Consider the following 25698-nt stretch of genomic DNA (forward strand, 5'->3'; position numbering starts at 1 on the left):
ACATTTCAAGATCTCATAATACTGGCAGCAGTGAGATTAAAGCATATGCTAATTTTGCATGTTAGCATAATTATAAGAATGAGATAAAAAGGTTTAAGAGAACTCATACTAGTGGCAGCAGTGGGATTTGAACTCACAAGTCTGTTGGAATATGGGTAAGTCTCTTAACAATAGGAAAAATCAATGATTCTTTCAACTGTCTTTTCCTAAACAGAAATTAACACACTCATGAAAATACAAAATCATAAGAATTAGATCAAAGGGTTCTCAAAACCTCATAATACTGGCAGCAGTGGGATTTGAATGGGCATGTCTCTAAACATTAGAAAAAAGCAAGGATTCTATCAACAGTCTTTATCTGAACTGAAAACTGCAAAATCATGCAAATACAAAAGAAGATTAAATCACATGCTAATTTGCATGTTAGCAAAATCATAAGAATAAGTACAAAAACATTTCAAGATCTCATAATACTGGCAGCAGTGGGTTTAAAGCATATGCTAATTTTGCATGTTAGCATTATTATAAGAATAAGATAAAAAGGTTTAAAATAACTCATACTAGTGGCATTTGAACCCACAAGTCTGTTAAAATTTAGGTAAGTCTCTAAACAATAGGAACAATCAATGATTCTTTCAACTGTCTTTTCCAAAACAGAAATGCACACACTCATGGAAATACAAAATCCTCAGAATTAGATCAAAGGGTTCTCAAAACCTCATAATACTGGCAGCAGTGGGATTTGAACCCACGCCTCTGAAGAGACTGGAGCCTTAATCCAGCGCCTTAGACCGCTCGGCCATGCTACCTAATGCATCATTGAAAGAGCTTCCTTAGAGTAAGTTTAGTGTATCTGACTACATTTTAAACTTGTGCATTGTGGAAAATGGATAGGTCTCTAAACAAAAAGGAAAAAGCAATGATTCTATCTTTTGTCTTTTCCAAAAAAGCAAAGCACACACTCATACAAAAATATGCTAATTTTTCTATTAGCAAAATCATAAATATAAGCTGAAAAGGTTTTCAAAACCTCAATATGTTGGCAGCAGTGGGATTTGAAACCACGCCTCCAAAGAGACTGGAGCCTAAATCCAGCACCTTAGACCACTCGGCCATGCTACCTTAAAAAGCATGGTTAATTAAGCTCCCTTAGAGAAAGTGAAGTACATTTGACAACATTTAAAATTAGTACATTTTGGAAAATGGGCATGTCTCTAAACATTAGGCAAAAACAAAGATTCTATCAACGGTCTTTATCTTAACTGAAAACTGCTAAATCATACAAATACAAAAGAAGATTATATCACATGCTAATTTGCATGCTAGCAAAATCATAAGAATAAGTACAAAAACATTTCAAGATCTCATTATACTGGCAGCAGTGAGATTAAAGCATATGCTAATTTTGCATGTTAGCATAATTATAAGAATGAGATAAAAAGGTTTAAAAGAACTCATACTAGTGGCAGCAGTGGGATTTGAACTCACAAGTCTGTTGGAATATGGGTAAGTCTCTTAACAATAGGAAAAATCAAAGATTCTTTCAACTGTCTCTTCCTAAACAGAAATTAACACACTCATGAAAATACAAAATCATAAGAATTATATCAAAGGGTTCTCAAAACCTCATAATAATGGCAGCAGTGGGATTTGAATGGGCATGTCTCTAAACATTAGAAAAAAGCAAGGATTCTTTCAACAGTCTTTATCTGAACTGAAAACTGGAAAATCATGCAAATACAAAAGAAGATTAAATCACATGCTAATTTGCATGTTAGCAAAATCATAAGAATAAGTACAAAAACATTTCAAGATCTCATAATACTGGCAGCAGTGGGTTTAAAGCATACGCTAATTTTGCATGTTAGCATAATTATAAGAATAAGATAAAAAGGTTTAAAAGAACTCATACTAGTGGCATTTGAACCCACAAGTCTGTTAAAATTTAGGTAAGTCTCTAAACAATAGGAACAATCAATGATTCTTTCAACTGTCTTTTCCAAAACAGAAATGCACACACTCATGGAAATACAAAATACTCAGAATTAGATCAAAGGGTTCTCAAAACCTCATAATACTGACAGCAGTGGGATTTGAACCCACGCCTCCGAAGAGACTGGAGCCTTAATCCAGCGCCTTAGACTGCTCGGCCATGCTACCTAATGCGTCATTAAAAGAGCTTCCTTAGAGTAAGTTTAGTGTATCTGACTACATTTTAAACTTGTGCATTGTGGAAAATGGATAGGTCTCTAAACAAAAAGGAAAAAGCAATGATTCTATCTTTTGTCTTTTCCAAAAAAGCAAAGCACGCACTCATACAAAAATATGCTAATTTTTCTATTAGCAAAATCATAAATATAAGCTGAAAAGGTTTTCAAAACCTCAATATGTTGACAGCAGTGGGATTTGAACCCACGCCTCCAAAGAGACTGGAGCCTAAATCCAGCACCTTAGACCACTCGGCCATGCTACCTTAAAAAGCATGGTTAATTAAGCTCCCTTAGAGAAAGTGAAGTACATTTGACAACATTTAAAATTAGTACATTTTGGAAAATGGGCATGTCTCTAAACATTAGGCAAAAACAAAGATTCTATCAACGGTCTTTATCTTAACTGAAAACTGCTAAATCATACAAATACAAAAGAAGATTATATCACATGCTAATTTGCATGCTAGCAAAATCATAAGAATAAGTACAAAAACATTTCAAGATCTCATTATACTGGCAGCAGTGAGATTAAAGCATATGCTAATTTTGCATGTTAGCATAATTATAAGAATGAGATAAAAAGGTTTAAAAGAACTCATACTAGTGGCAGCAGTGGGATTTGAACTCACAAGTCTGTTGGAATATGGGTAAGTCTCTTAACAATAGGAAAAATCAAAGATTCTTTCAACTGTCTCTTCCTAAACAGAAATTAACACACTCATGAAAATACAAAATCATAAGAATTAGATCAAAGGGTTCTCAAAACCTCATAATAATGGCAGCAGTGGGATTTGAATGGGCATGTCTCTAAACATTAGAAAAAAGCAAGGATTCTTTCAACAGTCTTTATCTGAACTGAAAACTGGAAAATCATGCAAATACAAAAGAAGATTAAATCACATGCTAATTTGCATGTTAGCAAAATCATAAGAATAAGTACAAAAACATTTCAAGATCTCATAATACTGGCAGCAGTGGGTTTAAAGCATACGCTAATTTTGCATGTTAGCATAATTATAAGAATAAGATAAAAAGGTTTAAAAGAACTCATACTAGTGGCATTTGAACCCACAAGTCTGTTAAAATTTAGGTAAGTCTCTAAACAATAGGAACAATCAATGATTCTTTCAACTGTCTTTTCCAAAACAGAAATGCACACACTCATGGAAATACAAAATACTCAGAATTAGATCAAAGGGTTCTCAAAACCTCATAATACTGACAGCAGTGGGATTTGAACCCACGCCTCCGAAGAGACTGGAGCCTTAATCCAGCGCCTTAGACTGCTCGGCCATGCTACCTAATGCGTCATTAAAAGAGCTTCCTTAGAGTAAGTTTAGTGTATCTGACTACATTTTAAACTTGTGCATTGTGGAAAATGGATAGGTCTCTAAACAAAAAGGAAAAAGCAATGATTCTATCTTTTGTCTTTTCCAAAAAAGCAAAGCACGCACTCATACAAAAATATGCTAATTTTTCTATTAGCAAAATCATAAATATAAGCTGAAAAGGTTTTCAAAACCTCAATATGTTGACAGCAGTGGGATTTGAACCCACGCCTCCAAAGAGACTGGAGCCTAAATCCAGCACCTTAGACCACTCGGCCATGCTACCTTAAAAAGCATGGTTAATTAAGCTCCCTTAGAGAAAGTGAAGTACATTTGACAACATTTAAAATTAGTACATTTTGGAAAATGGGCATGTCTCTAAACATTAGGCAAAAACAAAGATTCTATCAACGGTCTTTATCTTAACTGAAAACTGCTAAATCATACAAATACAAAAGAAGATTATATCACATGCTAATTTGCATGCTAGCAAAATCATAAGAATAAGTACAAAAACATTTCAAGATCTCATTATACTGGCAGCAGTGAGATTAAAGCATATGCTAATTTTGCATGTTAGCATAATTATAAGAATGAGATAAAAAGGTTTAAAAGAACTCATACTAGTGGCAGCAGTGGGATTTGAACTCACAAGTCTGTTGGAATATGGGTAAGTCTCTTAACAATAGGAAAAATCAAAGATTCTTTCAACTGTCTCTTCCTAAACAGAAATTAACACACTCATGAAAATACAAAATCATAAGAATTAGATCAAAGGGTTCTCAAAACCTCATAATAATGGCAGCAGTGGGATTTGAATGGGCATGTCTCTAAACATTAGAAAAAAGCAAGGATTCTTTCAACAGTCTTTATCTGAACTGAAAACTGGAAAATCATGCAAATACAAAAGAAGATTAAATCACATGCTAATTTGCATGTTAGCAAAATCATAAGAATAAGTACAAAAACATTTCAAGATCTCATAATACTGGCAGCAGTGGGTTTAAAGCATACGCTAATTTTGCATGTTAGCATAATTATAAGAATAAGATAAAAAGGTTTAAAAGAACTCATACTAGTGGCATTTGAACCCACAAGTCTGTTAAAATTTAGGTAAGTCTCTAAACAATAGGAACAATCAATGATTCTTTCAACTGTCTTTTCCAAAACAGAAATGCACACACTCATGGAAATACAAAATACTCAGAATTAGATCAAAGGGTTCTCAAAACCTCATAATACTGGCAGCAGTGGGATTTGAACCCACGCCTCCGAAGAGACTGGAGCCTTAATCCAGCGCCTTAGACTGCTCGGCCATGCTACCTAATGCGTCATTAAAAGAGCTTCCTTAGAGTAAGTTTAGTGTATCTGACTACATTTTAAACTTGTGCATTGTGGAAAATGGATAGGTCTCTAAACAAAAAGGAAAAAGCAATGATTCTATCTTTTGTCTTTTCCAAAAAAGCAAAGCACGCACTCATACAAAAATATGCTAATTTTTCTATTAGCAAAATCATAAATATAAGCTGAAAAGTTTTTCAAAACCTCAATATGTTGACAGCAGTGGGATTTGAACCCACGCCTCCAAAGAGACTGGAGCCTAAATCCAGCACCTTAGACCACTCGGCCATCCTACCTTAAAAAGCATGGCTAATTAAGCTCCCTTAGAGAAAGTGAAGTACATTTGACAACATTTAAAATTAGTACATTTTGGAAAATGGGCATGTCTCTAAACATTAGGCAAAAACAAAGATTCTATCAACGGTCTTTATCTTAACTGAAAACTGCTAAATCATACAAATACAAAAGAAGATTATATCACATGCTAATTTGCATGCTAGCAAAATCATAAGAATAAGTACAAAAACATTTCAAGATCTCATTATACTGGCAGCAGTGAGATTAAAGCATATGCTAATTTTGCATGTTAGCATAATTATAAGAATGAGATAAAAAGGTTTAAAAGAACTCATACTAGTGGCAGCAGTGGGATTTGAACTCACAAGTCTGTTGGAATATGGGTAAGTCTCTTAACAATAGGAAAAATCAAAGATTCTTTCAACTGTCTCTTCCTAAACAGAAATTAACACACTCATGAAAATACAAAATCATAAGAATTAGATCAAAGGGTTCTCAAAACCTCATAATAATGGCAGCAGTGGGATTTGAATGGGCATGTCTCTAAACATTAGAAAAAAGCAAGGATTCTTTCAACAGTCTTTATCTGAACTGAAAACTGGAAAATCATGCAAATACAAAAGAAGATTAAATCACATGCTAATTTGCATGTTAGCAAAATCATAAGAATAAGTACAAAAACATTTCAAGATCTCATAATACTGGCAGCAGTGGGTTTAAAGCATATGCTAATTTTGCATGTTAGCATAATTATAAGAATAAGATAAAAAGGTTTAAAAGAACTCATACTAGTGGCATTTGAACCCACAAGTCTGTTAAAATTTAGGTAAGTCTCTAAACAATAGGAACAATCAATGATTCTTTCAACTGTCTTTTCCAAAACAGAAATGCACACACTCATGGAAATACAAAATCCTCAGAATTAGATCAAAGGGTTCTCAAAACCTCATAATACTGGCAGCAGTGGGATTTGAACCCACGCCTCCGAAGAGACTGGAGCCTTACTCCAGTGCCTTAGACCGCTCGGCCATGCTACCTAATGCATCATTAAAAGAGCTTCCTTAGAGTAAGTTTAGTGTATCTGACTACATTTTAAACTTGTGCATTGTGGAAAATGGATAGTCTCTAAACAAAAAGGAAAAAGCAATGATTCTATCTTTTGTCTTTTCCAAAAAAGCAAAGCACGCACTCATACAAAAATATGCTAATTTTTCTGTTAGCAAAATCATAAATATAAGCTGAAAAGGTTTTCAAAACCTCAATATGTTGGCAGCAGTGGGATTTGAACCCACGCCTCCAAAGAGACTGGAGCCTAAATCCAGCGCCTTAGACCACTCAGCCATGCTACCTTAAACAGCATGGATAATTAAGCTTCCTTAGAGAAAGTGAAGTACATTTGACAACATTTAAAATTAGTACATTTTGGAAAATGGGCATGTCTCTAAACATTAGGCAAAAACAAAGATTCTATCAACGGTCTTTATCTTAACTGAAAACTGCTAAATCATACAAATACAAAAGAAGATTATATCACATGCTAATTTGCATGCTAGCAAAATCATAAGAATAAGTACAAAAACATTTCAAGATCTCATAATACTGGCAGCAGTGAGATTAAAGCATATGCTAATTTTGCATGTTAGCATAATTATAAGAATGAGATAAAAAGGTTTAAGAGAACTCATACTAGTGGCAGCAGTGGGATTTGAACTCACAAGTCTGTTGGAATATGGGTAAGTCTCTTAACAATAGGAAAAATCAATGATTCTTTCAACTGTCTTTTCCTAAACAGAAATTAACACACTCATGAAAATACAAAATCATAAGAATTAGATCAAAGGGTTCTCAAAACCTCATAATACTGGCAGCAGTGGGATTTGAATGGGCATGTCTCTAAACATTAGAAAAAAGCAAGGATTCTATCAACAGTCTTTATCTGAACTGAAAACTGCAAAATCATGCAAATACAAAAGAAGATTAAATCACATGCTAATTTGCATGTTAGCAAAATCATAAGAATAAGTACAAAAACATTTCAAGATCTCATAATACTGGCAGCAGTGGGTTTAAAGCATATGCTAATTTTGCATGTTAGCATTATTATAAGAATAAGATAAAAAGGTTTAAAATAACTCATACTAGTGGCATTTGAACCCACAAGTCTGTTAAAATTTAGGTAAGTCTCTAAACAATAGGAACAATCAATGATTCTTTCAACTGTCTTTTCCAAAACAGAAATGCACACACTCATGGAAATACAAAATCCTCAGAATTAGATCAAAGGGTTCTCAAAACCTCATAATACTGGCAGCAGTGGGATTTGAACCCACGCCTCCGAAGAGACTGGAGCCTTAATCCAGCGCCTTAGACCGCTCGGCCATGCTACCTAATGCATCATTGAAAGAGCTTCCTTAGAGTAAGTTTAGTGTATCTGACTACATTTTAAACTTGTGCATTGTGGAAAATGGATAGGTCTCTAAACAAAAAGGAAAAAGCAATGATTCTATCTTTTGTCTTTTCCAAAAAAGCAAAGCACACACTCATACAAAAATATGCTAATTTTTCTATTAGCAAAATCATAAATATAAGCTGAAAAGGTTTTCAAAACCTCAATATGTTGGCAGCAGTGGGATTTGATACCACGCCTCCAAAGAGACTGGAACCTAAATCCAGCGCCTTAGACCACTCGGCCATGCTACCTTAAACAGTATGGTTAATTAAGCTTCCTTAGAGAAAGTGAAGTACATTTGACAACATTTAAAATTAGTACATTTTGGAAAATGGGCATGTCTCTAAACATTAGGCAAAAACAAAGATTCTATCAACGGTCTTTATCTTAACTGAAAACTGCTAAATCATACAAATACAAAAGAAGATTACACACATGCTAATTTGCATGCTAGCAAAATCATAAGAATAAGTACAAAAACATTTCAAGATCTCATAATACTGGCAGCAGTGGGTTTAAAGCATATGCTAATTTTGCATGTTAGCATAATAATAAGAATAAGATAAAAAGGTTTAAAAGAACTCATACTAGTGGCATTTGAACCCACAAGTCTGTTAAAATTTAGGTAAGTCTCTAAACAATAGGAACAATCAATGATTCTTTCAACTGTCTTTTCCAAAACAGAAATTGACACACTCATGGAAATACAAAATACTTAGAATTAGATCAAAGGGTTCTCAAAACCTCATAATACTGGCAGCAGTGGGATATGAACCCACGCCTCCGAAGAGACTGGAGCCTTAATCCAGCGCCTTAGACCGCTTGGCCATGCTACCTAATGCATCATTAAAAGAGCTTCCTTAGAGTAAGTTTAGTGTATCTGACTACATTTTAAACTTGTGCATTGTGGAAAATGGATAGTCTCTAAACAAAAAGGAAAAAGCAATGATTCTATCTTTTGTCTTTTCCAAAAAAGCAAAGCACGCACTCATACAAAAATATGTTAATTTTTCTGTTAGCAAAAATCATAAATATAAGCTGAAAAGGTTTTCAAAACCTCAATATGTTGGCAGCAGTGGGATTTGAACCCACGCCTCCAAAGAGACTGGAGCCTAAATCCAGCGCCTTAGACCACTCAGCCATGCTACCTTAAACAGCATGGATAATTAAGCTTCCTTAGAGAAAGTGAAGTACATTTGACAACATTTAAAATTAGTACATTTTGGAAAATGGGCATGTCTCTAAACATTAGGCAAAAACAAAGATTCTATCAACGGTCTTTATCTTAACTGAAAACTGCTAAATCATACAAATACAAAAGAAGATTATATCACATGCTAATTTGCATGCTAGCAAAATCATAACAATAAGTACAAAAACATTTCAAGATCTCATTATACAGGCAGCAGTGAGATTAAAGCATATGCTAATTTTGCATGTTAGCATAATTATAAGAATGAGATAAAAAGGTTTAAAAGAACTCATACTAGTGGCAGCAGTGGGATTTGAACTCACAAGTCTGTTGGAATATGGGTAAGTCTCTTAACAATAGGAAAAATCAAAGATTCTTTCAACTGTCTCTTCCTAAACAGAAATTAACACACTCATGAAAATACAAAATCATAAGAATTATATCAAAGGGTTCTCAAAACCTCATAATAATGGCAGCAGTGGGATTTGAATGGGCATGTCTCTAAACATTAGATAAAAGCAAGGATTCTTTCAACAGTCTTTATCTGAACTGAAAACTGGAAAATCATGCAAATACAAAAGAAGATTAAATCACATGCTAATTTGCATGTTAGCAAAATCATAAGAATAAGTACAAAAACATTTCAAGATCTCATAATACTGGCAGCAGTGGGTTTAAAGCATACGCTAATTTTGCATGTTAGCATAATTATAAGAATAAGATAAAAAGGTTTAAAAGAACTCATACTAGTGGCATTTGAACCCACAAGTCTGTTAAAATTTAGGTAAGTCTCTAAACAATAGGAACAATCAATGATTCTTTCAACTGTCTTTTCCAAAACAGAAATGCACACACTCATGGAAATACAAAATACTCAGAATTAGATCAAAGGGTTCTCAAAACCTCATAATACTGGCAGCAGTGGGATTTGAACCCACGCCTCCGAAGAGACTGGAGCCTTAATCCAGCGCCTTAGACTGCTCGGCCATACTACCTAATGCGTCATTAAAAGAGCTTCCTTAGAGTAAGTTTAGTGTATCTGACTACATTTTAAACTTGTGCATTGTGGAAAATGGATAGGTCTCTAAACAAAAAGGAAAAAGCAATGATTCTATCTTTTGTCTTTTCCAAAAAAGCAAAGCACGCACTCATACAAAAATATGCTAATTTTTCTATTAGCAAAATCATAAATATAAGCTGAAAAGGTTTTCAAAACCTCAATATGTTGACAGCAGTGGGATTTGAACCCACGCCTCCAAAGAGACTGGAGCCTAAATCCAGCACCTTAGACCACTCGGCCATGCTACCTTAAAAAGCATGGTTAATTAAGCTCCCTTAGAGAAAGTGAAGTACATTTGACAACATTTAAAATTAGTACATTTTGGAAAATGGGCATGTCTCTAAACATTAGGCAAAAACAAAGATTCTATCAACGGTCTTTATCTTAACTGAAAACTGCTAAATCATACAAATACAAAAGAAGATTATATCACATGCTAATTTGCATGCTAGCAAAATCATAAGAATAAGTACAAAAACATTTCAAGATCTCATTATACTGGCAGCAGTGAGATTAAAGCATATGCTAATTTTGCATGTTAGCATAATTATAAGAATGAGATAAAAAGGTTTAAAAGAACTCATACTAGTGGCAGCAGTGGGATTTGAACTCACAAGTCTGTTGGAATATGGGTAAGTCTCTTAACAATAGGAAAAATCAAAGATTCTTTCAACTGTCTCTTCCTAAACAGAAATTAACACACTCATGAAAATACAAAATCATAAGAATTATATCAAAGGGTTCTCAAAACCTCATAATAATGGCAGCAGTGGGATTTGAATGGGCATGTCTCTAAACATTAGAAAAAAGCAAGGATTCTTTCAACAGTCTTTATCTGAACTGAAAACTGGAAAATCATGCAAATACAAAAGAAGATTAAATCACATGCTAATTTGCATGTTAGCAAAATCATAAGAATAAGTACAAAAACATTTCAAGATCTCATAATACTGGCAGCAGTGGGTTTAAAGCATACGCTAATTTTGCATGTTAGCATAATTATAAGAATAAGATAAAAAGGTTTAAAAGAACTCATACTAGTGGCATTTGAACCCACAAGTCTGTTAAAATTTAGGTAAGTCTCTAAACAATAGGAACAATCAATGATTCTTTCAACTGTCTTTTCCAAAACAGAAATGCACACACTCATGGAAATACAAAATACTCAGAATTAGATCAAAGGGTTCTCAAAACCTCATAATACTGGCAGCAGTGGGATTTGAACCCACGCCTCCGAAGAGACTGGAGCCTTAATCCAGCGCCTTAGACTGCTCGGCCATGCTACCTAATGCATCATTAAAAGAGCTTCCTTAGAGTAAGTTTAGTGTATCTGACTACATTTTAAACTTGTGCATTGTGGAAAATGGATAGGTCTCTAAACAAAAAGGAAAAAGCAATGATTCTATCTTTTGTCTTTTCCAAAAAAGCAAAGCACGCACTCATACAAAAATATGCTAATTTTTCTATTAGCAAAATCATAAATATAAGCTGAAAAGGTTTTCAAAACCTCAATATGTTGACAGCAGTGGGATTTGAACCCACGCCTCCAAAGAGACTGGAGCCTAAATCCAGCACCTTAGACCACTCGGCCATGCTACCTTAAAAAGCATGGTTAATTAAGCTCCCTTAGAGAAAGTGAAGTACATTTGACAACATTTAAAATTAGTACATTTTGGAAAATGGGCATGTCTCTAAACATTAGGCAAAAACAAAGATTCTATCAACGGTCTTTATCTTAACTGAAAACTGCTAAATCATACAAATACAAAAGAAGATTATATCACATGCTAATTTGCATGCTAGCAAAATCATAAGAATAAGTACAAAAACATTTCAAGATCTCATTATACTGGCAGCAGTGAGATTAAAGCATATGCTAATTTTGCATGTTAGCATAATTATAAGAATGAGATAAAAAGGTTTAAAAGAACTCATACTAGTGGCAGCAGTGGGATTTGAACTCACAAGTCTGTTGGAATATGGGTAAGTCTCTTAACAATAGGAAAAATCAAAGATTCTTTCAACTGTCTCTTCCTAAACAGAAATTAACACACTCATGAAAATACAAAATCATAAGAATTAGATCAAAGGGTTCTCAAAACCTCATAATAATGGCAGCAGTGGGATTTGAATGGGCATGTCTCTAAACATTAGAAAAAAGCAAGGATTCTTTCAACAGTCTTTATCTGAACTGAAAACTGGAAAATCATGCAAATACAAAAGAAGATTAAATCACATGCTAATTTGCATGTTAGCAAAATCATAAGAATAAGTACAAAAACATTTCAAGATCTCATAATACTGGCAGCAGTGGGTTTAAAGCATACGCTAATTTTGCATGTTAGCATAATTATAAGAATAAGATAAAAAGGTTTAAAAGAACTCATACTAGTGGCATTTGAACCCACAAGTCTGTTAAAATTTAGGTAAGTCTCTAAACAATAGGAACAATCAATGATTCTTTCAACTGTCTTTTCCAAAACAGAAATGCACACACTCATGGAAATACAAAATACTCAGAATTAGATCAAAGGGTTCTCAAAACCTCATAATACTGGCAGCAGTGGGATTTGAACCCACGCCTCCGAAGAGACTGGAGCCTTAATCCAGCGCCTTAGACTGCTCGGCCATGCTACCTAATGCGTCATTAAAAGAGCTTCCTTAGAGTAAGTTTAGTGTATCTGACTACATTTTAAACTTGTGCATTGTGGAAAATGGATAGGTCTCTAAACAAAAAGGAAAAAGCAATGATTCTATCTTTTGTCTTTTCCAAAAAAGCAAAGCACGCACTCATACAAAAATATGCTAATTTTTCTATTAGCAAAATCATAAATATAAGCTGAAAAGTTTTTCAAAACCTCAATATGTTGACAGCAGTGGGATTTGAACCCACGCCTCCAAAGAGACTGGAGCCTAAATCCAGCACCTTAGACCACTCGGCCATGCTACCTTAAAAAGCATGGTTAATTAAGCTCCCTTAGAGAAAGTGAAGTACATTTGACAACATTTAAAATTAGTACATTTTGGAAAATGGGCATGTCTCTAAACATTAGGCAAAAACAAAGATTCTATCAACGGTCTTTATCTTAACTGAAAACTGCTAAATCATACAAATACAAAAGAAGATTATATCACATGCTAATTTGCATGCTAGCAAAATCATAAGAATAAGTACAAAAACATTTCAAGATCTCATTATACTGGCAGCAGTGAGATTAAAGCATATGCTAATTTTGCATGTTAGCATAATTATAAGAATGAGATAAAAAGGTTTAAAAGAACTCATACTAGTGGCAGCAGTGGGATTTGAACTCACAAGTCTGTTGGAATATGGGTAAGTCTCTTAACAATAGGAAAAATCAAAGATTCTTTCAACTGTCTCTTCCTAAACAGAAATTAACACACTCATGAAAATACAAAATCATAAGAATTAGATCAAAGGGTTCTCAAAACCTCATAATAATGGCAGCAGTGGGATTTGAATGGGCATGTCTCTAAACATTAGAAAAAAGCAAGGATTCTTTCAACAGTCTTTATCTGAACTGAAAACTGGAAAATCATGCAAATACAAAAGAAGATTAAATCACATGCTAATTTGCATGTTAGCAAAATCATAAGAATAAGTACAAAAACATTTCAAGATCTCATAATACTGGCAGCAGTGGGTTTAAAGCATATGCTAATTTTGCATGTTAGCATAATTATAAGAATAAGATAAAAAGGTTTAAAAGAACTCATACTAGTGGCATTTGAACCCACAAGTCTGTTAAAATTTAGGTAAGTCTCTAAACAATAGGAACAATCAATGATTCTTTCAACTGTCTTTTCCAAAACAGAAATGCACACACTCATGGAAATACAAAATCCTCAGAATTAGATCAAAGGGTTCTCAAAACCTCATAATACTGGCAGCAGTGGGATTTGAACCCACGCCTCCGAAGAGACTGGAGCCTTAATCCAGTGCCTTAGACCGCTCGGCCATGCTACCTAATGCATCATTAAAAGAGCTTCCTTAGAGTAAGTTTAGTGTATCTGACTACATTTTAAACTTGTGCATTGTGGAAAATGGATAGTCTCTAAACAAAAAGGAAAAAGCAATGATTCTATCTTTTGTCTTTTCCAAAAAAGCAAAGCACGCACTCATACAAAAATATGCTAATTTTTCTGTTAGCAAAATCATAAATATAAGCTGAAAAGGTTTTCAAAACCTCAATATGTTGGCAGCAGTGGGATTTGAACCCACGCCTCCAAAGAGACTGGAGCCTAAATCCAGCGCCTTAGACCACTCAGCCATGCTACCTTAAACAGCATGGATAATTAAGCTTCCTTAGAGAAAGTGAAGTACATTTGACAACATTTAAAATTAGTACATTTTGGAAAATGGGCATGTCTCTAAACATTAGGCAAAAACAAAGATTCTATCAACGGTCTTTATCTTAACTGAAAACTGCTAAATCATACAAATACAAAAGAAGATTATATCACATGCTAATTTGCATGCTAGCAAAATCATAAGAATAAGTACAAAAACATTTCAAGATCTCATAATACTGGCAGCAGTGAGATTAAAGCATATGCTAATTTTGCATGTTAGCATAATTATAAGAATGAGATAAAAAGGTTTAAGAGAACTCATACTAGTGGCAGCAGTGGGATTTGAACTCACAAGTCTGTTGGAATATGGGTAAGTCTCTTAACAATAGGAAAAATCAATGATTCTTTCAACTGTCTTTTCCTAAACAGAAATTAACACACTCATGAAAATACAAAATCATAAGAATTAGATCAAAGGGTTCTCAAAACCTCATAATACTGGCAGCAGTGGGATTTGAATGGGCATGTCTCTAAACATTAGAAAAAAGCAAGGATTCTATCAACAGTCTTTATCTGAACTGAAAACTGCAAAATCATGCAAATACAAAAGAAGATTAAATCACATGCTAATTTGCATGTTAGCAAAATCATAAGAATAAGTACAAAAACATTTCAAGATCTCATAATACTGGCAGCAGTGGGTTTAAAGCATATGCTAATTTTGCATGTTAGCATTATTATAAGAATAAGATAAAAAGGTTTAAAATAACTCATACTAGTGGCATTTGAACCCACAAGTCTGTTAAAATTTAGGTAAGTCTCTAAACAATAGGAACAATCAATGATTCTTTCAACTGTCTTTTCCAAAACAGAAATGCACACACTCATGGAAATACAAAATCCTCAGAATTAGATCAAAGGGTTCTCAAAACCTCATAATACTGGCAGCAGTGGGATTTGAACCCACGCCTCCGAAGAGACTGGAGCCTTAATCCAGCGCCTTAGACCGCTCGGCCATGCTACCTAATGCATCATTGAAAGAGCTTCCTTAGAGTAAGTTTAGTGTATCTGACTACATTTTAAACTTGTGCATTGTGGAAAATGGATAGGTCTCTAAACAAAAAGGAAAAAGCAATGATTCTATCTTTTGTCTTTTCCAAAAAAGCAAAGCACACACTCATACAAAAATATGCTAATTTTTCTATTAGCAAAATCATAAATATAAGCTGAAAAGGTTTTCAAAACCTCAATATGTTGGCAGCAGTGGGATTTGAAACCACGCCTCCAAAGAGACTGGAGCCTAAATCCAGCACCTTAGACCACTCGGCCATGCTACCTTAAAAAGCATGGTTAATTAAGCTCCCTTAGAGAAAGTGAAGTACATTTGACAACATTTAAAATTAGTACATTTTGGAAAATGGGCATGTCTCTAAACATTAGGCAAAAACAAAGATTCTATCAACGGTCTTTATCTTAACTGAAAACTGCTAAATCATACAAATACAAAAGAAGATTATATCACATGCTAATTTGCATGCTAGCAAAATCATAAGAATAAGTACAAAAACATTTCAAGATCTCATTATACTGGCAGCAGTGAGATTAAAGCATATGCTAATTTTGCATGTTAGCATAATTATAAGAATGAGATAAAAAGGTTTAAAAGAACTCATACTAGTGGCAGCAGTGGGATTTGAACTCACAAGTCTGTTGGAATATGGGTAAGTCTCTTAACAATAGGAAAAATCAAAGATTCTTTCAACTGTCTCTTCCTAAACAGAAATTAACACACTCATGAAAATACAAAATCATAAGAATTATATCAAAGGGTTCTCAAAACCTCATAATAATGGCAGCAGTGGGATTTGAATGGGCATGTCTCTAAACATTAGAAAAAAGCAAGGATTCTTTCAACAGTCTTTATCTGAACTGAAAACTGGAAAATCATGCAAATACAAAAGAAGATTAAATCACATGCTAATTTGCATGTTAGCAAAATCATAAGAATAAGTACAAAAACATTTCAAGATCTCATAATACTGGCAGCAGTGGGTTTAAAGCATACGCTAATTTTGCATGTTAGCATAATTATAAGAATAAGATAAAAAGGTTTAAAAGAACTCATACTAGTGGCATTTGAACCCACAAGTCTGTTAAAATTTAGGTAAGTCTCTAAACAATAGGAACAATCAATGATTCTTTCAACTGTCTTTTCCAAAACAGAAATGCACACACTCATGGAAATACAAAATACTCAGAATTAGATCAAAGGGTTCTCAAAACCTCATAATACTGGCAGCAGTGGGATTTGAACCCACGCCTCCGAAGAGACTGGAGCCTTAATCCAGCGCCTTAGACTGCTCGGCCATGCTACCTAATGCGTCATTAAAAGAGCTTCCTTAGAGTAAGTTTAGTGTATCTGACTACATTTTAAACTTGTGCATTGTGGAAAATGGATAGGTCTCTAAACAAAAAGGAAAAAGCAATGATTCTATCTTTTGTCTTTTCCAAAAAAGCAAAGCACGCACTCATACAAAAATATGCTAATTTTTCTATTAGCAAAATCATAAATATAAGCTGAAAAGGTTTTCAAAACCTCAATATGTTGACAGCAGTGGGATTTGAACCCACGCCTCCAAAGAGACTGGAGCCTAAATCCAGCACCTTAGACCACTCGGCCATGCTACCTTAAAAAGCATGGTTAATTAAGCTCCCTTAGAGAAAGTGAAGTACATTTGACAACATTTAAAATTAGTACATTTTGGAAAATGGGCATGTCTCTAAACATTAGGCAAAAACAAAGATTCTATCAACGGTCTTTATCTTAACTGAAAACTGCTAAATCATACAAATACAAAAGAAGATTATATCACATGCTAATTTGCATGCTAGCAAAATCATAAGAATAAGTACAAAAACATTTCAAGATCTCATTATACTGGCAGCAGTGAGATTAAAGCATATGCTAATTTTGCATGTTAGCATAATTATAAGAATGAGATAAAAAGGTTTAAAAGAACTCATACTAGTGGCAGCAGTGGGATTTGAACTCACAAGTCTGTTGGAATATGGGTAAGTCTCTTAACAATAGGAAAAATCAAAGATTCTTTCAACTGTCTCTTCCTAAACAGAAATTAACACACTCATGAAAATACAAAATCATAAGAATTAGATCAAAGGGTTCTCAAAACCTCATAATAATGGCAGCAGTGGGATTTGAATGGGCATGTCTCTAAACATTAGAAAAAAGCAAGGATTCTTTCAACAGTCTTTATCTGAACTGAAAACTGGAAAATCATGCAAATACAAAAGAAGATTAAATCACATGCTAATTTGCATGTTAGCAAAATCATAAGAATAAGTACAAAAACATTTCAAGATCTCATAATACTGGCAGCAGTGGGTTTAAAGCATACGCTAATTTTGCATGTTAGCATAATTATAAGAATAAGATAAAAAGGTTTAAAAGAACTCATACTAGTGGCATTTGAACCCACAAGTCTGTTAAAATTTAGGTAAGTCTCTAAACAATAGGAACAATCAATGATTCTTTCAACTGTCTTTTCCAAAACAGAAATGCACACACTCATGGAAATACAAAATACTCAGAATTAGATCAAAGGGTTCTCAAAACCTCATAATACTGGCAGCAGTGGGATTTGAACCCACGCCTCCGAAGAGACTGGAGCCTTAATCCAGCGCCTTAGACTGCTCGGCCATGCTACCTAATGCGTCATTAAAAGAGCTTCCTTAGAGTAAGTTTAGTGTATCTGACTACATTTTAAACTTGTGCATTGTGGAAAATGGATAGGTCTCTAAACAAAAAGGAAAAAGCAATGATTCTATCTTTTGTCTTTTCCAAAAAAGCAAAGCACGCACTCATACAAAAATATGCTAATTTTTCTATTAGCAAAATCATAAATATAAGCTGAAAAGTTTTTCAAAACCTCAATATGTTGACAGCAGTGGGATTTGAACCCACGCCTCCAAAGAGACTGGAGCCTAAATCCAGCACCTTAGACCACTCGGCCATCCTACCTTAAAAAGCATGGTTAATTAAGCTCCCTTAGAGAAAGTGAAGTACATTTGACAACATTTAAAATTAGTACATTTTGGAAAATGGGCATGTCTCTAAACATTAGGCAAAAACAAAGATTCTATCAACGGTCTTTATCTTAACTGAAAACTGCTAAATCATACAAATACAAAAGAAGATTATATCACATGCTAATTTGCATGCTAGCAAAATCATAAGAATAAGTACAAAAACATTTCAAGATCTCATTATACTGGCAGCAGTGAGATTAAAGCATATGCTAATTTTGCATGTTAGCATAATTATAAGAATGAGATAAAAAGGTTTAAAAGAACTCATACTAGTGGCAGCAGTGGGATTTGAACTCACAAGTCTGTTGGAATATGGGTAAGTCTCTTAACAATAGGAAAAATCAAAGATTCTTTCAACTGTCTCTTCCTAAACAGAAATTAACACACTCATGAAAATACAAAATCATAAGAATTAGATCAAAGGGTTCTCAAAACCTCATAATAATGGCAGCAGTGGGATTTGAATGGGCATGTCTCTAAACATTAGAAAAAAGCAAGGATTCTTTCAACAGTCTTTATCTGAACTGAAAACTGGAAAATCATGCAAATACAAAAGAAGATTAAATCACATGCTAATTTGCATGTTAGCAAAATCATAAGAATAAGTACAAAAACATTTCAAGATCTCATAATACTGGCAGCAGTGGGTTTAAAGCATATGCTAATTTTGCATGTTAGCATAATTATAAGAATAAGATAAAAAGGTTTAAAAGAACTCATACTAGTGGCATTTGAACCCACAAGTCTGTTAAAATTTAGGTAAGTCTCTAAACAATAGGAACAATCAATGATTCTTTCAACTGTCTTTTCCAAAACAGAAATGCACACACTCATGGAAATACAAAATCCTCAGAATTAGATCAAAGGGTTCTCAAAACCTCATAATACTGGCAGCAGTGGGATTTGAACCCACGCCTCCGAAGAGACTGGAGCCTTAATCCAGTGCCTTAGACCGCTCGGCCATGCTACCTAATGCATCATTAAAAGAGCTTCCTTAGAGTAAGTTTAGTGTATCTGACTACATTTTAAACTTGTGCATTGTGGAAAATGGATAGTCTCTAAACAAAAAGGAAAAAGCAATGATTCTATCTTTTGTCTTTTCCAAAAAAGCAAAGCACGCACTCATACAAAAATATGCTAATTTTTCTATTAGCAAAATCATAAATATAAGCTGAAAAGTTTTTCAAAACCTCAATATGTTGACAGCAGTGGGATTTGAACCCACGCCTCCAAAGAGACTGGAGCCTAAATCCAGCACCTTAGACCACTCGGCCATGCTACCTTAAAAAGCATGGTTAATTAAGCTCCCTTAGAGAAAGTGAAGTACATTTGACAACATTTAAAATTAGTACATTTTGGAAAATGGGCATGTCTCTAAACATTAGGCAAAAACAAAGATTCTATCAACGGTCTTTATCTTAACTGAAAACTGCTAAATCATACAAATACAAAAGAAGATTATATCACATGCTAATTTGCATGCTAGCAAAATCATAAGAATAAGTACAAAAACATTTCAAGATCTCATTATACTGGCAGCAGTGAGATTAAAGCATATGCTAATTTTGCATGTTAGCATAATTATAAGAATGAGATAAAAAGGTTTAAAAGAACTCATACTAGTGGCAGCAGTGGGATTTGAACTCACAAGTCTGTTGGAATATGGGTAAGTCTCTTAACAATAGGAAAAATCAAAGATTCTTTCAACTGTCTCTTCCTAAACAGAAATTAACACACTCATGAAAATACAAAATCATAAGAATTAGATCAAAGGGTTCTCAAAACCTCATAATAATGGCAGCAGTGGGATTTGAATGGGCATGTCTCTAAACATTAGAAAAAAGCAAGGATTCTTTCAACAGTCTTTATCTGAACTGAAAACTGGAAAATCATGCAAATACAAAAGAAGATTAAATCACATGCTAATTTGCATGTTAGCAAAATCATAAGAATAAGTACAAAAACATTTCAAGATCTCATAATACTGGCAGCAGTGGGTTTAAAGCATATGCTAATTTTGCATGTTAGCATAATTATAAGAATAAGATAAAAAGGTTTAAAAGAACTCATACTAGTGGCATTTGAACCCACAAGTCTGTTAAAATTTAGGTAAGTCTCTAAACAATAGGAACAATCAATGATTCTTTCAACTGTCTTTTCCAAAACAGAAATGCACACACTCATGGAAATACAAAATCCTCAGAATTAGATCAAAGGGTTCTCAAAACCTCATAATACTGGCAGCAGTGGGATTTGAACCCACGCCTCCGAAGAGACTGGAGCCTTAATCCAGTGCCTTAGACCGCTCGGCCATGCTACCTAATGCATCATTAAAAGAGCTTCCTTAGAGTAAGTTTAGTGTATCTGACTACATTTTAAACTTGTGCATTGTGGAAAATGGATAGTCTCTAAACAAAAAGGAAAAAGCAATGATTCTATCTTTTGTCTTTTCCAAAAAAGCAAAGCACGCACTCATACAAAAATATGCTAATTTTTCTGTTAGCAAAATCATAAATATAAGCTGAAAAGGTTTTCAAAACCTCAATATGTTGGCAGCAGTGGGATTTGAACCCACGCCTCCAAAGAGACTGGAGCCTAAATCCAGCGCCTTAGACCACTCAGCCATGCTACCTTAAACAGCATGGATAATTAAGCTTCCTTAGAGAAAGTGAAGTACATTTGACAACATTTAAAATTAGTACATTTTGGAAAATGGGCATGTCTCTAAACATTAGGCAAAAACAAAGATTCTATCAACGGTCTTTATCTTAACTGAAAACTGCTAAATCATACAAATACAAAAGAAGATTATATCACATGCTAATTTGCATGCTAGCAAAATCATAAGAATAAGTACAAAAACATTTCAAGATCTCATAATACTGGCAGCAGTGAGATTAAAGCATATGCTAATTTTGCATGTTAGCATAATTATAAGAATGAGATAAAAAGGTTTAAGAGAACTCATACTAGTGGCAGCAGTGGGATTTGAACTCACAAGTCTGTTGGAATATGGGTAAGTCTCTTAACAATAGGAAAAATCAATGATTCTTTCAACTGTCTTTTCCTAAACAGAAATTAACACACTCATGAAAATACAAAATCATAAGAATTAGATCAAAGGGTTCTCAAAACCTCATAATACTGGCAGCAGTGGGATTTGAATGGGCATGTCTCTAAACATTAGAAAAAAGCAAGGATTCTATCAACAGTCTTTATCTGAACTGAAAACTGCAAAATCATGCAAATACAAAAGAAGATTAAATCACATGCTAATTTGCATGTTAGCAAAATCATAAGAATAAGTACAAAAACATTTCAAGATCTCATAATACTGGCAGCAGTGGGTTTAAAGCATATGCTAATTTTGCATGTTAGCATTATTATAAGAATAAGATAAAAAGGTTTAAAATAACTCATACTAGTGGCATTTGAACCCACAAGTCTGTTAAAATTTAGGTAAGTCTCTAAACAATAGGAACAATCAATGATTCTTTCAACTGTCTTTTCCAAAACAGAAATGCACACACTCATGGAAATACAAAATCCTCAGAATTAGATCAAAGGGTTCTCAAAACCTCATAATACTGGCAGCAGTGGGATTTGAACCCACGCCTCCGAAGAGACTGGAGCCTTAATCCAGCGCCTTAGACCGCTCGGCCATGCTACCTAATGCATCATTGAAAGAGCTTCCTTAGAGTAAGTTTAGTGTATCTGACTACATTTTAAACTTGTGCATTGTGGAAAATGGATAGGTCTCTAAACAAAAAGGAAAAAGCAATGATTCTATCTTTTGTCTTTTCCAAAAAAGCAAAGCACACACTCATACAAAAATATGCTAATTTTTCTATTAGCAAAATCATAAATATAAGCTGAAAAGGTTTTCAAAACCTCAATATGTTGGCAGCAGTGGGATTTGAAACCACGCCTCCAAAGAGACTGGAGCCTAAATCCAGCACCTTAGACCACTCGGCCATGCTACCTTAAAAAGCATGGTTAATTAAGCTCCCTTAGAGAAAGTGAAGTACATTTGACAACATTTAAAATTAGTACATTTTGGAAAATGGGCATGTCTCTAAACATTAGGCAAAAACAAAGATTCTATCAACGGTCTTTATCTTAACTGAAAACTGCTAAATCATACAAATACAAAAGAAGATTATATCACATGCTAATTTGCATGCTAGCAAAATCATAAGAATAAGTACAAAAACATTTCAAGATCTCATTATACTGGCAGCAGTGAGATTAAAGCATATGCTAATTTTGCATGTTAGCATAATTATAAGAATGAGATAAAAAGGTTTAAAAGAACTCATACTAGTGGCAGCAGTGGGATTTGAACTCACAAGTCTGTTGGAATATGGGTAAGTCTCTTAACAATAGGAAAAATCAAAGATTCTTTCAACTGTCTCTTCCTAAACAGAAATTAACACACTCATGAAAATACAAAATCATAAGAATTATATCAAAGGGTTCTCAAAACCTCATAATAATGGCAGCAGTGGGATTTGAATGGGCATGTCTCTAAACATTAGAAAAAAGCAAGGATTCTTTCAACAGTCTTTATCTGAACTGAAAACTGGAAAATCATGCAAATACAAAAGAAGATTAAATCACATGCTAATTTGCATGTTAGCAAAATCATAAGAATAAGTACAAAAACATTTCAAGATCTCATAATACTGGCAGCAGTGGGTTTAAAGCATACGCTAATTTTGCATGTTAGCATAATTATAAGAATAAGATAAAAAGGTTTAAAAGAACTCATACTAGTGGCATTTGAACCCACAAGTCTGTTAAAATTTAGGTAAGTCTCTAAACAATAGGAACAATCAATGATTCTTTCAACTGTCTTTTCCAAAACAGAAATGCACACACTCATGGAAATACAAAATACTCAGAATTAGATCAAAGGGTTCTCAAAACCTCATAATACTGGCAGCAGTGGGATTTGAACCCACGCCTCCGAAGAGACTGGAGCCTTAATCCAGCGCCTTAGACTGCTCGGCCATGCTACCTAATGCGTCATTAAAAGAGCTTCCTTAGAGTAAGTTTAGTGTATCTGACTACATTTTAAACTTGTGCATTGTGGAAAATGGATAGGTCTCTAAACAAAAAGGAAAAAGCAATGATTCTATCTTTTGTCTTTTCCAAAAAAGCAAAGCACGCACTCATACAAAAATATGCTAATTTTTCTATTAGCAAAATCATAAATATAAGCTGAAAAGGTTTTCAAAACCTCAATATGTTGACAGCAGTGGGATTTGAACCCACGCCTCCAAAGAGACTGGAGCCTAAATCCAGCACCTTAGACCACTCGGCCATGCTACCTTAAAAAGCATGGTTAATTAAGCTCCCTTAGAGAAAGTGAAGTACATTTGACAACATTTAAAATTAGTACATTTTGGAAAATGGGCATGTCTCTAAACATTAGGCAAAAACAAAGATTCTATCAACGGTCTTTATCTTAACTGAAAACTGCTAAATCATACAAATACAAAAGAAGATTATATCACATGCTAATTTGCATGCTAGCAAAATCATAAGAATAAGTACAAAAACATTTCAAGATCTCATTATACTGGCAGCAGTGAGATTAAAGCATATGCTAATTTTGCATGTTAGCATAATTATAAGAATGAGATAAAAAGGTTTAAAAGAACTCATACTAGTGGCAGCAGTGGGATTTGAACTCACAAGTCTGTTGGAATATGGGTAAGTCTCTTAACAATAGGAAAAATCAAAGATTCTTTCAACTGTCTCTTCCTAAACAGAAATTAACACACTCATGAAAATACAAAATCATAAGAATTAGATCAAAGGGTTCTCAAAACCTCATAATAATGGCAGCAGTGGGATTTGAATGGGCATGTCTCTAAACATTAGAAAAAAGCAAGGATTCTTTCAACAGTCTTTATCTGAACTGAAAACTGGAAAATCATGCAAATACAAAAGAAGATTAAATCACATGCTAATTTGCATGTTAGCAAAATCATAAGAATAAGTACAAAAACATTTCAAGATCTCATAATACTGGCAGCAGTGGGTTTAAAGCATACGCTAATTTTGCATGTTAGCATAATTATAAGAATAAGATAAAAAGGTTTAAAAGAACTCATACTAGTGGCATTTGAACCCACAAGTCTGTTAAAATTTAGGTAAGTCTCTAAACAATAGGAACAATCAATGATTCTTTCAACTGTCTTTTCCAAAACAGAAATGCACACACTCATGGAAATACAAAATACTCAGAATTAGATCAAAGGGTTCTCAAAACCTCATAATACTGGCAGCAGTGGGATTTGAACCCACGCCTCCGAAGAGACTGGAGCCTTAATCCAGCGCCTTAGACTGCTCGGCCATGCTACCTAATGCGTCATTAAAAGAGCTTCCTTAGAGTAAGTTTAGTGTATCTGACTACATTTTAAACTTGTGCATTGTGGAAAATGGATAGGTCTCTAAACAAAAAGGAAAAAGCAATGATTCTATCTTTTGTCTTTTCCAAAAAAGCAAAGCACGCACTCATACAAAAATATGCTAATTTTTCTATTAGCAAAATCATAAATATAAGCTGAAAAGTTTTTCAAAACCTCAATATGTTGACAGCAGTGGGATTTGAACCCACGCCTCCAAAGAGACTGGAGCCTAAATCCAGCACCTTAGACCACTCGGCCATCCTACCTTAAAAAGCATGGTTAATTAAGCTCCCTTAGAGAAAGTGAAGTACATTTGACAACATTTAAAATTAGTACATTTTGGAAAATGGGCATGTCTCTAAACATTAGGCAAAAACAAAGATTCTATCAACGGTCTTTATCTTAACTGAAAACTGCTAAATCATACAAATACAAAAGAAGATTATATCACATGCTAATTTGCATGCTAGCAAAATCATAAGAATAAGTACAAAAACATTTCAAGATCTCATTATACTGGCAGCAGTGAGATTAAAGCATATGCTAATTTTGCATGTTAGCATAATTATAAGAATGAGATAAAAAGGTTTAAAAGAACTCATACTAGTGGCAGCAGTGGGATTTGAACTCACAAGTCTGTTGGAATATGGGTAAGTCTCTTAACAATAGGAAAAATCAAAGATTCTTTCAACTGTCTCTTCCTAAACAGAAATTAACACACTCATGAAAATACAAAATCATAAGAATTAGATCAAAGGGTTCTCAAAACCTCATAATAATGGCAGCAGTGGGATTTGAATGGGCATGTCTCTAAACATTAGAAAAAAGCAAGGATTCTTTCAACAGTCTTTATCTGAACTGAAAACTGGAAAATCATGCAAATACAAAAGAAGATTAAATCACATGCTAATTTGCATGTTAGCAAAATCATAAGAATAAGTACAAAAACATTTCAAGATCTCATAATACTGGCAGCAGTGG

General features: G+C 34.0%; 4 non-coding genes across 4 annotated transcripts; all 4 read right to left on the reverse strand.

The window, feature by feature from the left end:
• Positions 1–727: 727 nt before the first annotated feature.
• On the reverse strand, positions 728–809 carry TRNAL-AAG (transfer RNA leucine (anticodon AAG)). Its single transcript has one exon. It is a non-coding gene; the product is annotated as a tRNA-Leu (tRNA).
• Positions 810–7481: 6672 nt separating this feature from the next.
• On the reverse strand, positions 7482–7563 carry TRNAL-AAG (transfer RNA leucine (anticodon AAG)). The gene has a single exon. It is a non-coding gene; the product is annotated as a tRNA-Leu (tRNA).
• A 7570-nt stretch (positions 7564–15133) lies between these two features.
• TRNAL-AAG (transfer RNA leucine (anticodon AAG)) lies at positions 15134–15215 on the reverse strand. Its single transcript has one exon. It is a non-coding gene; the product is annotated as a tRNA-Leu (tRNA).
• A 6671-nt stretch (positions 15216–21886) lies between these two features.
• TRNAL-AAG (transfer RNA leucine (anticodon AAG)) lies at positions 21887–21968 on the reverse strand. Its single transcript has one exon. It is a non-coding gene; the product is annotated as a tRNA-Leu (tRNA).
• Positions 21969–25698: the final 3730 nt, after the last annotated feature.

This window comes from Ranitomeya variabilis, chromosome 5 (genome assembly GCF_051348905.1).
Source record: "Ranitomeya variabilis isolate aRanVar5 chromosome 5, aRanVar5.hap1, whole genome shotgun sequence".
Classification (NCBI taxonomy): domain Eukaryota; kingdom Metazoa; phylum Chordata; class Amphibia; order Anura; family Dendrobatidae; genus Ranitomeya; species Ranitomeya variabilis.